Source organism: Carassius carassius, chromosome 1, assembly GCF_963082965.1.
Source record: "Carassius carassius chromosome 1, fCarCar2.1, whole genome shotgun sequence".
Taxonomy (NCBI): domain Eukaryota; kingdom Metazoa; phylum Chordata; class Actinopteri; order Cypriniformes; family Cyprinidae; genus Carassius; species Carassius carassius.
The window spans coordinates 39,064,440-39,079,187 of record NC_081755.1 but is presented as its reverse complement, the minus strand read 5'-3'; the positions used below and the strand labels follow the sequence as shown (position 1 = coordinate 39,079,187).

At 34.8% G+C, this 14,748-nt stretch overlaps 1 pseudogene; it reads right to left on the bottom strand.

The window, feature by feature from the left end:
* Positions 1-2,785: 2,785 nt before the first annotated feature.
* On the bottom strand, positions 2,786-7,296 carry LOC132141048 (homeobox protein aristaless-like 3; annotated as a pseudogene).
* Positions 7,297-14,748: the final 7,452 nt, after the last annotated feature.

The window sequence follows — 14,748 nt, the reverse complement described above, 5'->3', positions numbered from 1 at the left end:
GGAAATGAAGGGGAGGAGCCCCAAATCATCAATAATTAAACGCTAATTGCTTATTTTCTTTCTTTTTAAGGAGTATGTTTCGCTCGTTATTATATCTGTGTTATATAGCAAGCATGTTCTTTAAAAAATGAACTTGTGGAATGTGACGAAGTTCCTGTCATGAGGGAAACTTAACATAACCTACTAAAATATTATAATATATTTCATTCAAATTTCTAGGAATAGAAATTATTTCAGTCATAATATCAGAATTGGGTTAAAGCAGCTGAAAAAATGCACTTAAAATATTACTTATATAGACTATATCGATCAACATTTGATCAATTTGTTCGAATTTGCATTATTTCTTGGTATTCATATTAGCTAGCTAGCTAGCTAGATAGATAGATAGATAGATAGATAGATAGATAGATAGATAGATAGATAGATAGATAGATAGATATATCTATTATTGTAGGAATTATTGTGTTTGTGTTTAACAATGAAAATAAAGTTGTTTTTTTCTCAGTATAATCATTTTGGAAAGCTATACAGCACAACCATGAATGATCATTTCCAAATGCTTATCATTTTGCCTCAAGCATTCCATCCTTTCAAAGATATTCTTTAGAAAACATGATATAATACTAAAATTCAAAAGGTTAAATGAATTAAAGTATTTAAATGAATTAAAGGTAAACACTATGTAAGCAAATGTTTTATAGCTCACTGAGCAGTGATTTGAACTCTTTATTATAGGTTCTATCCTGGTAGTAAATAACAAAGCTATAAGTAATAAAGTTTTAATGCCTCAGCTCGACCAGATTAAATTTCTGAAAGCCCTGTGTATGCTTTATAAAAAATACTTCCTTAAACTGCAACAAAAGCACATTTATTTGTTCAAGTACATTGTTTATAAGGTACTTCATAAAAAGAATGACCCATATTTTCCTGACACAAGCAGTGTAAACGTGTAATAGGCTATGTTTATGATAAAACCACAGGGGGCTGCAGAAGATGTTTACAACCATCATCATAGATCAGTTCAAATTATTGCTGCATGAATATGAATGTTTACAATGGCCTCTTAACAAGGTCAGACTGTCCACCTCATTTGCACAAGCGAATACAAACCAATGGGAAAGGGAAAAAAAAAACTTTAAGATTCAGCCCGTTGTTTTAATTTAACAATAAAACTGATATATATATATATATATATATATTCCTTTAAATGGTCTAAACTTTACTTAATAAACATAATATCTACAATTAACAGCACCATTTCTTTCATTTACCCAATTAAAATCTATGTGTTGCTTTCCTGGATGTATATAATCCTAGTGTAAAGAGAAATACCATCACCGTTATTGTTTTCAGTGTAATTTCAGATGATCCACCTCCTCTGACGGTTTTAAGTTTGACTAAGGTACCCCACAGTGAGCATCTCAAATTGTGGATGGGTGCACAATCAATGGGATTATTTATAGCTTGACACCGGACTTCAAAAAGACGGACACCTGACTATGATGAAGCTGTGAAAATATGAACTACTCCTTACACATCCAATCCTCTTGATTTATTATCATAGACTGTTGTGTTCAAACAAAACAGCTTAATCTCAAGACAAGATGCCCTTAAGCTCAAGATGACCCTGTTGCCCAGAGGAGGGCACTCTTACTCCAGACTGGCTCAGAGATAGACCTATAGACCTAAACACTAATGCAATTCCAGGCTCTTCAACACCAGCTTTGGTCACACAAACATTGCACAAAGTTGGACATTCCCTAATTGAAAACTTTTAAATTAGTTTGACAAGAAGCAGGTACTCTGTCCATGTTTTCAGATACACCAGCGCTGTCCTGCATTTCACAAGTCACCCGGGTTTGCAGTTCATATACATTCTGCATCATTAACCAAACAGTTTCAGGTCCCATATTTTATGTCCATACCATGGAAGTCAATGGCACCCAAAACCTGTTTGGCAACCAGCATTCTTCAAAAGAGCTTCTTCTGTGTTCCACTGAAAAAATAAGCAAGTCATACAGGTTTGGAAAAACATGAGGGTAAATGATGACAGAATATTAATTTTATGGTTGAATGATCCCTTTAGGTAGCAAATTTTCTTGAAAACCATGTAAATGTTCAGCATGGAACATGCAATTAAAAAGTGATTTCCAAAAGGATGCAATAATTACAGAATATGAACAAATGTAGCACAAATAGTAACACCTACTGTGAAAAAAAGACATGTAAAGTGTGTTGCCATCTTTAAAAAGCAAATTTGTCAGAAAAGGCAGTCATTTTTCAGCCGTCCCTATTGTGATTGTGGAGGGCTTGTGGCAGCTTGCAGACATCCTGTGTTTTCACACACAGTAACAGGATAGCTGGCCATCGATGAGATCACCATGAGCTCCTCTTTTAGCTCTTCTTGTTCACTAGCTCTCAGTCCAGTAACATCTGAGAAAACTACCATTGGAAATGTCCACTGTAGGCAGAAAGCCAAGCAAGCAACCTTAAAAAATGTTAAATGCTGTATAGAAATTGCTCCTTATAATAAGTAAAGAAAACATTTAAAGTTAAGAAAAGAGCAGATACATTTAGCTTCAGATTTGTATAATAAAAAAAAAAGTTTTATTATGAGTTGATACAGACCTTTTTCAAAATTAAGGCTGACGCTTTTCTACAGATATATTTTACATTTTTAAAACATGTATTACACTACAGATTGTGTTATATTACACTGCGATTAAATTATATAAAAATTTAACACTGCTGGGTGTTTTTAAAACACTTTTAAAAGCACTTTGTTTAACCTCATTGCTCGTGTAATTGTGAATAATAATAAATAATACATTGAATGGGATTTCTAGCGCGTTCTGTGTGATTCTGAGGTAATGTTTAATGGCTGCATCTGTTTCAGTCTCTGTCCGGGCCTGCAGCAGATCCCCGGGTCTTCATCTGCCTCTCTCTGCTGGCCTTGGCCACAGTGCTGTGGATCTCTGCCTCATAGTCCCTGGCCTTCGCCCTCAGTTTGGCAATGCTACAGCAGCGGAAGTCCTCTGGACTGGGCTCCTCTGACCCCTCCTGATCTCTTGGCCGCTGATGCATGTCGCTTATGGGGCTGTGGATAGCTGATGAGGACGGTTTGGACCAAGTGGGGCTTCCATTCTCGTGCCTGCTGTCCTGGGCTGCTGCTGCTGTGGAGCTCTGGTGCTGTGCTTCTGCTGGACGAATCTACCTGTCTGTCGTCACTCTCACACCGGCCACACTGCTCTCCTGCCTGGCTCTGGAGCTTCATCTGTCGCCGCATTTTAGCCCTGCGGTTTTGGAACCACACCTGTGGGAACGTAGAATTTTTTTCTAAAATTCTACATTTTCTAAATTATAAAATTTTCACAGTCTTAGTATTGATATTAGTGTTGTTATTCTGTTTGCTCCTCAAGCAGATTTTTTGTATCTTAATAATTGTTAGTGGAAAAAATATGAAAAAGACTCGTTTAATAAATCCTGTTAACTGTCACCCCGTCCCCCCCGTCCCATATACAGGACACCTACGTTTACTTCACTATATTACAATTAAATCCTAATCTAATCATGACAAACTATATATCGTTGGAAAGGTCCAAGACTCCTAAATAGATATTTTACCAATCTTTTTTGTTAAAAATTATGTAGGAAAAGTAATAGATTAAATTATTGCAAGAGGGCACCTCAAAAACCTACATCATAACAGGAGTTCTGACCATTGTCAAAAAAAAGTGTCTTCTTTGTTGTCTTTTTCTCTATCACAATTTAGAAATCATCAGAAATGATATATCACTTGAAAACTTAAAATCTCAAAATTCATTCTTTGAAACCCATTTTAAATTCAAATATTGCATTACCATGAAAATGGTACATCGATATCATGTAACAAAATGTTTTCAGTCATGATTTATAAAAATTAGGTTTGGATTCATGCACTTTTAAAGTTTATGTAAAAAAATGAGAGTGACAGTTAACAGGTTAACATTTTTTTTTGGAAATCGAAATTGTTTTTTTTGTTGTTGTTCTTTTCCCAGTTTTGCTTCTCAAGTGGATTTCATTTAAAAAAAAATTAAAATAACAAAAATAACTTTCTAACAAATAATTCTAACAAATAATATGTGTGTATATATATATATATGAGAGGGAAACTGTAAAATGAAAAAAATAATAATTAATAAAAAAAAATTCTCAATTTAAATTTTTAAAATGATAATCGTTTATATATATATATATATATATATATATATATATATATATACACACACACATATTATTTGTTAGAATTATTTGTTGTATATATATAACAAATAATTCTAACAAATAATATGTGTGTGTGTATATATATATATATATATATATATATATATAAACGATTATCATTTTAAAAATTTAAATTGAGAAAATTTATTTATTAATTATTATTTATTTTTTTCATTTTACAGTTTCCCTCTCAATTAGATTTAGCTTATTTTTTAAAATTAGCAGAAAAAAATAGACTTAGGAAAGTAAAAATAAACTCATTAAGAAAATCTAAATAGTTTTTTGTTTTCTTTCCAGCTTTTTTAGCTTCCAGCTAAAATAAAATCAAAGATCAAAAATAAATAAATAAAATAAATAATAATAATAATAATAATAACAATAATAATAATAAAATAATAATAATAAACTTAGCAATGGTTCAGAGAAATATTTAGCAAATATTCATATTATTTTGTGCACCACAACAGTCAAAGAGAGCGAAGCAGCAGCAACCTGCACTCTGGCCTCGATCAGGTCCAGTCTGAGGGCCAGGGCTTCTCTCATGAAGACGTCTGGGTAGTGTGTGCTCTCGAAGGCCTTCTCCAGCTCCTCCAGCTGCCAGCTGCTGTAGTTGGCCCGAGCTCGCCGCTGCTTCACTGGCCGGGGTTCATCTGGAAGCCACATCGCAGCCACCAATTAGAAAATTGCCAGAGGCTGACAAGGAACTAATGGCTCTAGATTGGATAATTAGCGCAGCGTTCATTAAGCCCTCTTCAGCAGAGCCGGATAATTGATTGTTAGTTACGAGTTGTTAGCCAATCCTTTGTATACATTTTGAATCCTATTAAATACTGTAAAATGAGGATGGACAATTATGAGAGAATATGATTCACAAATGGCCTCTCTTAATGAATGCTACACATATGTATTATTAAGAGCAAATCACTTAATTAAATGTACAACACCTAGAGCTATCTCAGCAGTCAAGCTTTTTGCCATACTACACATTATATAAGAGAGCAATCTTATCTCAAAGATTTTATTTACACAGCTTTATTGAATAAATTATTCTTATTAGCCAGTTATTAAACAACATAATTGATTGGGGTCATGGGCAATCAGTTTCTTAAAAGTCTCTCGTATTTGGCCTCTCTCTTCACACATAATAAAGTGATTTCAACGCAAAATAAATATTTCATGTCCATTTTCTTTTAGTAAGTAGTCTTACAATAAGTGACAAATTAAACAATAAATTTTCAATATCAGGGTGATAAAAGATCAAAGAGTCTTAAGCCATATTCAAGAAACTGCTAAGATCACATCTCTTCCATTTACACTTGACCCTCTAACACTTACTCTATTCTATCTACTTGTTTTATTTTTACTTCTTAAAAACCCCTCTAACACTAGCACTCTCTGTTATTTTTCTATTCTGATTGTTTTCTTTTATTTATTATATAATAAAACTTGACCCTCTAACACTATCACTCTCTTTCTATTCTACTTGCTTTTTTTATTCATTATAAAACATTGCATCTAACACTAACAATCTCTATTTTATTTCTATTACTGTATATCTAGTTGTTTACTTCTATTTATTCAACAAAATAATTTGAGCACTTAACACTTACAGTCTCTATTCTATTTCTATTATTTCTTCTGTAGTTGTTTACTTTTATTTTTATTTAAAGAAATAATTTGAGCCTCTAAAACTAACAATCTCTTTTCTGTTTCTATAATATAGTTGTTTACTTTTATTTAATGAAATAATTTGAGCCTCTGACACTAAAAATTTCTATTCTATTTCTATTATATCTAGTTGTTTATTTTTATGTAAAGAAATTATTTGAGACTCTAAAACTAACAATCTCTTTTCTATTCTTTCTTCTCATTTATTTAAAAAAAATATAATAACCCGAACCTCTAACACTAACTCTATTCTACTTGTTTTATTTGTTTTGCTAATAAACTTGACCCTCTAACACTCTATTCTATCTAGCACTCTATTCCTTTTCTATTCTAATTGTTTTATTTATTTATTATATGAAAACTTGACCCTCTAACACTAACACCTTCTCTTCTTTATATATCTACTTGCTTTTCTAATTCATAATAAAAAAACTTGACCCTCAAACACTAACAATCTATAATCTATATCTATTTTATCTACTTGTTTACTTTTATTGAAAAAAAAATATATATATATATATACATATTGAGCCTCTAACTCTAACATCTACTTGTTTATTTGTATTATAAAAAATCCTTGAGTCTGTAACGCAGCATTCATTAAGCCCTCTAATTGATAGCTGATAACCAATCAAGAATAAATAAATGCCTTGCTACACAACATTTACAATCTTTTGATGGTTTAATTGCTTCTATTGCCATCATTTGTAAGTAATTTTAGACAAAAGGTCTTCTAAATGAATAAACGGAAATGTAAAACATTTTGTTTTTGTGATAAAAGTTCTCCTTTTACTTTTCAGAAGAAAATAAAAATGTAATTTAAACCAAATAAATAAATGAAAGATAGAAGTCATATAAGATGTTGTATGTCAGATGGGCTCACCGATAATCTCAGCATGTTGTCCTGTGGAGTGAGCGGCCAATAGCAGAGCCTGTTTGCAGGGCTTGGGCTGCAGGTAACTGCGCAGGAGCTCGTAGCTGAGCAGAGGCCCGGGGATGAAGATCTGCGGTGAGGTCAACCTGCTGGGAAACACTGGGAAGAAGTGCGCAGCCGAAGAGTGGAAGACTGCAGAAGACAGAGGAGACACCAAATGCCCAGTGCCAAACATGGCCCAAGTTCAGCAAGGTCCAGAAAGGGCTCCAGAAATAGACACATGTACGTGATGAACAGTCTCTTCAGGCGTTGAAATGCTACCGAAGAACAAACTAGAGAGCCAGCTCCAAGAGAACTTTTCTCACTTGAGTCAGGTGTGAGTCCCACCCTCTCCCTGAGTCACATGACTCACCTATGACCACTAATCCTAGTAAAACAGGGCCAGGTTTGAAGGAAATCACCCAATCATAGGGGACCGTTGATTCCATGCTTCATTTAAGAGAGGCTTCTCACAGCATCACTCTTCAGCAGACGTCCAACGGTGACACCTGATGCCTCCTAATCCACACCTCAGCAACTCTGAAAGAGTAAATGAGTAATATCCCACCACTTCCATTCTGGGGGAGTACTGTATATGGACAGGCCTGTCATTCTGAAGTATTCCATAGGCAAGTTCAGGCACTCTTCAGCTTCTGTGTTCACTTATTAATATGACAAAGCAGACATTTGGAATTGGAGTGTGGCGAGAAAATGGGGAAAAGCACCGTTCCTGTGCTGCAAACGCTTTCCAAGACACGTACAGTACAACCGCCAGAGAGACCTGTTTGTTGCTCTCGCTCTGCTGTCGGCGTACAAGGGTTAGATCTTGAAACACGGCGATGTAACAGATGGATATTAAATCATTAAGGGAGAATCAAAGCGTTCGGTAAGAAAACCCAATACGAACAGAGCTTTAGTTGAAACCTGCAGAGAGTGCGAGCAAACAGCCTCTGTTTACACAGTAAACACATCACACTAATTGGCCCACATAATTGACATTCATTTACAAGCCCATTTGCAGCATTTGGGTGTTTATATGACATCCATTTGTGATACAGCATGACTAAATGAAAAAAAAAATCCTTCAGGAAAGGCTTTGATGAGTTTTCATAATCAACGTGCTCCTCTTTGTGAAAGCATCTGAAATGAAAAATGTGTGGCATCAACTGGGAATTCTGCTGTCAGATTAAAACCCGACGCCTTTGTTCCAAATGACGTCTAAGCCTGTTATCTCACTCAAAGCCTTCTGCGCATTAGGAATAAGATCACCTGCCCAAACAAGGTCTATTGTTCAGTCCTGAGCCAAGGACAGAGTTCACTAACAATGGTTTTGGGTCATGGATCTCTGGTCTTTGAAAACAGATCACTTTCACAACTAAAACCAAATTGTACTTTGAGAGGAATACCACACTATTTACTGCAGCTTGAGGAAATTCTGAGTGAGAAATTATATTTTTCATGTAGATAAGTGTTTCTTATGACTTAAGTGTTCATGAGAGAAATACAGATGTCATGAATGAATCATATTTCCCAATTAATCGACCATCTAATTCATTCATTCGCATATCAGGCTGATCTAAATCTTAAAGACTGGAATATGCTACACGGCTTTTACAAATTGGAACATATTTTAAAGCACAATGCATCATACACTTGCCGACTTTGGAAATGGTTATAGATTAAAAAAAAAACTAAATGACTGAGGATCACACATTTGAACTCACAACTTCACACAGAAACACGCACCATTACTAAGAAACCTGTAACAGATGATTGTTCTAAAAACAATGTGTTCTAAGCAAACATGTTTGATATCCTCGGACTTGATAGATTCATAGCATGAAGATAAAAAAATCTGAATCTCTGCCCATCATACCTTACACACTTTTCTGTGAAATGCAGTCTGGCTCTGACTTTTGGAAACTAGCATTGACCTCTGCAGACTGTAAAGCACTGCAAAAGTCGAGTACTGTATTCAAGACTTAAAGGGATAGCTCACCCAAAAATGAAAATTACCCAATGATTTACTCACCCTCAAGACATCTTAGGTGTATATGACGTTCTTCTTTCAGACAATTACAATCAAAGTATTATTAAATAATGTCCTCGATCTTCCAAACTTTATAATGGCAGTGAATGGTGGTCAAGATTTTGAAGCCCCAAAAAGTGCGTCCATCCATCATGAAAAGTGCTCTACACAGCTTTGGGTTTAATAAAGGCTTTCCTGAAGTGAATAGATGTGTTTTTGTAAAAAAAATATCAATATTTAAAATTTTGTAAACTGTAATCTTTAGCTTCCGCTAACTGTTATACATGCTTTCACGAGAGAGTGGCGATCCAGCGGATGACGTATGCGTAGCGTTAACTATGGTGAGAATACATAGTCTCGCGAGAACCAAGTGTTGTTTATAGGATCAATGGAGTTTAGCAACAGAAAACCATTCTCCTCTTGGCTTATATCGCAATCCTACGAGATTTTTCTTTATAACTCCTTATTTTGTACTTCTAATTCCCGACCAGTGTGTTGTTTTGCTCTCTCCTCTGCACTTTTCACTGGAGCGTATGCTATGCCAATGTCTTGCTTTTTAAATATAACTTCAATTGACCTATCATTAAGCCCCTCAGCTCAAATGCAGATGAGCCAATGGCTGTTGATTCGTTGCATGCGAACCAGAACTCAGGCATCTTTCGTTTTCAGTGCCATAGAGAAACATTGGAAGATTTCATTGATTTGATGGTGTTTGAGCTGCAAAAATTGAAAAATAATGTGCCTGGCGTACTTGTAACACAGATTCCATCCTGAGAGGATGGGTAAAGGAATTTATTTTATCACATTTCCTAAACCCAAACAAAACAGAGCAAAATGTTCCTAAGCAATAAACCACAATCCCAATGAAGACGGAAACATTCATTTTCTGGTTATCATACTCTTATTAACTTACAATTTTTTATCTGCTCAAGCTAAATTGTAATTTCATCTTGTACTTCAGCAAAGTATCTCTGGCTAAAACCAGCTAAGGTACAAACCTAAATAGTGAACTATTCTCAAGTCATGTACAATGTAGGACAAAAACACATAAATGAAGGTCTACATTTCAGTGCCTCTCCTTATTAAACTAGTAAAAAGTAATTTATTTAATCTTACATTGTGGTACGTTACATGAACAGTGTAGATCTGGGATGTTGTCATTAAAAAGAAAAATTAGCAGTGAAAAATTGCTAAATTGTTGACCTGTTCGTAATACAGAAGACACAACATTTGGTGGATGAGTCAAATGGACTTCTTTTATGATACTTTCGTGTCTTTTTGGAATCTTGAAAGCTGTAGACCGACCAGATCTCCAGAAAGATCAGCAAATTACTAGAATAATCTACAATGTCCTACAGAAGAACAAAAGGGCAGAAATATCAGGGTGAGTAAAAGATGACAGAATTGTCATATTTGGTGAACTCAGACAGAATCACTGGCGTAACGCAATAACACACAAAAAAGAGGCTAGTGGATGATTGATAACTTGAAATAACCTTAATTCTTCCTGTTTTAGACATTCATACTGAGAGCAGACAGCAACACATCTGCATCCCTATTGTTGATGGATAAGCGAAGAGTTGTCATGACCTCTCGGAGAACAAAACAGGTGTGAATTAATTCCCAGGAACATTCCACCTCACAATCATCTTCATCCACCCTCTATCCACTAATCAGATCAAACTGCAGAGAGACTCAAGAGCTGTCACCAACCTCAGCGCTAACCGCTAATCAGATCAGCTAACTTTGATCAGATCCAGACATCCACGGTACACAGCTGGGCCGATCTTGGCTGAGTGAGTCACTGACTTTAAGGCCACAACAGCAGTGAAGGACAAAAACTCTTCAGGCAGCTGTCAAAACACTGAGGGATCTAAGTCTAACCTGCTTTTTCTCATACTTTTAGAATGGTAATTATTAGAGTATGCTTTTATATACTTTTCCACAACAATCTGTCAGGGCTCAAATACATCTGGAGAGATAGAAAAAACACTTTTATCTGAAGCTTGGGGCATCCTGGCGTTACATTCTTAAGGGCCCAATGGAGAAAATTCATGAAAACCCATCACAGGATTTGAAACTACAACTTGCCAAATGCCAGTCCAGATCTGGGTCTACATAAAAAATGTATGTGAACAAAAAAAAAAAATAAATAAATAGGAGAGCCTTTTCCAGTTAACTGAAGGACGCATTAGGGCAACAATGGCAGCAGATCTTGCAGGCTTGTATTGATCTTTTAGGCTCACACTTGTCCGGGACTGTGTGCCGTCATTTGAATACACATGGGCTTAACAACATCAACAACAGCTCAAAGTGCTCCGGGGCGTCAGTGAAGACATACAAGAGTGAATTTTCTTTAAAACAGAGAGAGGAATTAAGACAACAGCCTGAAAATTCCCTTGGGGTTGAAGTTGCTAATCAGTAGTTTTAATACAGAATCCTAATTAAAGTAAATCAATGAAATATAAAATGGGAAATAGACTGCCTAAATGAGTCATCCAAAAACATCAAACAATAAACAGAGAATACTATTTGATAGGATAATTCAAGATGCAATTTCCCATTTCAAATGTTCTTAGTGTGGCATAAATTCTCTTGAATTAAATATTTCTGATGCCGGATCATAATTCTGAGGGGTTCATTGCCTCAGCAGCAACAGGAAATGATTTCTGCATTAATATGTGGCCGTTGAATGCAGACTTGCATTCCCAATGCAGAGAATGAAAAGTAACTCACTAAAGAAAGCACCAAAACTAGCCATATTCTTTTATATGCACATTAACCCTAAAATGAAGTGGACATAAACATGACTTTCATATATATGTAACATTGTAATAATATTTCCAATATTACTGTTTTGGAGCGTATTTTGAGATAAACTAAACATGCAGTCGAAAAAAAAAAGTCATACACACACACACATAAATATATAAATGTACTTAAAAAAAATATAACACACCCTCAAGTCATTCCACAGTCTCTGATATCAGCTCTGAAGTGATCAAATTCTCCTGAGGATATGTCAGCACAGGCTCTTGGAACAATGCATAATAACATTAATACACACCGGAGTGACACTTAAGAATACACAACACCTGAAACACTAAACATGACGGATGACTGTCCATGAATCATGGGAAAATGCCTTAATTTTCAGGCAAAACAGTTGTTGCACTCTTACACTCTTCATGAAATGAAGATCCATTATTTGAGTCACCAATGTTCTCCAATGATTATCTCCATTCGCTTTACAGATACTAGTCAGGCTTCTGGTCAATAGTCATTAAATGGCTTCATGGTCTGGTTCTTATGCCAAACAACATGTAATCATTCCTATTCAAACAAAAATGGCGCAATTCTCAACAAAAGTGATATATAGGTAAGAATATTTCAGTCATCGTTGGTAATTGTATCTCTCAGGCAGTGAGCTGATTGCTTTAGTCCTGGTTCACTGGCAATGGGATAAACCTGAGATCCCAGGCTGCTTTTCATGTCAAAACCTTCATTGAGAGCGGCTGGGATCCAAAAGCAATCACACTTTACACTTCAGAGTGCAAGAGAAAAGGGAGGCGAGAGCCGGTCCACATTTTTTCCACGCTAGCTAGGCACAACTCATGCGTGGAGGAAGATGATCTAAGCCAAGGAACTGTTGAGGAACACAGAGCCGACAGGTGTGCGCAGGCAGGTAGCAGCACATCTCTGTCCCTCCAAAGGTGAGACAGAAAAAACACTTGTATGGGTCAAAATTATCTATTTTTCTTTTATGCCGAAAATCATTATCATATTAATTAAGAATCATGTTCCATGAAAATATTTGGTCAATTTCCTACCGTAAATATATCAAAACTTAATCTTTTATTAGTAATAATTTTGGCCAAGTGTCATAAATATGAACAAAATTGTTATAGATGGGCAATATAAAAATGCTGCTTCATGCAATATACTGATAAATATTTTTATGTCATGGCCGATAAACAATAAATAAAATATTAAAACTATTTAAACAAAATATTAAAACTATACTAGTTTGCATTAAAAATTCACTTAAAACAAAAACCAATGCTGCATGTGAGGCATCAACATCATAATGCACACATTAACATTGAGTGTTAAATGATGTGAAAGGTAGGCTAATCCAAATGTAAAAATAAGGTGAATGAGCACAGTTAAATATAGAAAACTGTATGCTAAACATTCAATGTTGATTAAAGCATTGATAAATTAAAAGTTTTTCCAATAACCTAAGTGCTTGTGTATAATCCTAAAAATTACATTTATAACAATAATAATAATAATAATAAAATGGTTTAAACTTAGGCTTAATTACAGATTTTTAGTAGAATAATGTCAATTATTTTTTTTCATGCTTTTTCACTGCTACTAAAATGTACACAATCTTTACATAAATTGGCTTCAGTCAGTTTCATTGTCTCCAGAAATATCCGTAATTAAAATTGCTTATAGTGTATTCTATGTATATATTGCAAAATAAAAAAATATATAAAAACTGTAAATACAGATTATTCGATTATGTTTTACAAGAAAATATTATTTCAGTCTTTCTACTTTAAAATTTCCCATATGTGACCAGTAGCAATAGCCAATAATACACTGGGTCAAAATTATCGATTTTTCTTTTAGGCCAAAAATCTTTAGGAAATTAAGACCATGTTTCATGAAGATATGTTGTAAATTTCCTACAACAAATATATCAAAACTTTATTTTTGATTAGTAATATGCATTGCTGCACCCTAAATAATTGATTTTACAAGCAATTTTTGAGAGAAAATTGTTTCAACATAAATTTTTCCACCGCGTGTCATCCAAACCCAAGTGTTTGGCATTGCTCTACTCATTCATGCCTATCCACTAGAGGAACAGAGAACCATCTAACAAAAACTATAAAGAGCGTTCAAGACGCCATACAGCAGTGCAGCTGCTTCACGGAGCAGCAAGGGCATGCCTCATGAAAAGGTGAGTGGTTATGGATGTGTCAGTGGCTCATCACACTCACTCCTCACTCACACCCCACCCATGCTGTCACTCATCTCCGTTCCGCCCCAGCGCGAGCCGGCCTATGAGAAAACCTGCCTGGGAATCTGACCAAAAGAACAGGCAGTTAAAGCCCATGAAACTCCACTGAAGAAACCCGTGTTATGTGACAGCTTACTGCCGCAATTAAGACTGATCAAGCACATCCAACACATGACAAATGATGAGAAAAACTGACTACAGCATCTCCAAGGAAATTAGCTAAACATTAAGTAATCATAACACTTGAAAAGGCAATTATGACATCTACCTTTTATGCACAAATCACTGTTAATCAAAAAAAAAGTTTTTTGCACAAATTTGAACAAATGAACTGCCAATCAACTGACAGCAGGGTATTTTCTTGTCTAATTTATCATAGTATGTGAAGGTTAAGATGGATGGAAGCAATTTTCTTTGGCACAACAACTCAAAAGACGCTAAATCATAGTTTTTTATAGGGTGTTAAACCCTCTCTTTAAGCATCAGTGAAAGGAGGTGCTTATCCTTTACAAAATGCTGACATCAACTTATTTTCTGTTTGTTGTCAATAAGGTTTGCAATTAACAAAAAAAATAAAAAAAAAAAATAATTATATATATATATATATATATATATATATATATAATATGAAGTTTAAAAAAGCTTTTACTCTAAAGGAGATGGTTTCAGACCAAATGATGGTTTGTGATATATAGCATACTAAGGAATAAAAAAAACTGAAAAAAATATTTTGTCATCAGATAACAGTGATCTGTGTATGTATTTCTGATGATCTATTAAACTTGTGCATAATGATAAGAAAACCAAGAGATATAACGGCAGTCTATGCATCTTCTG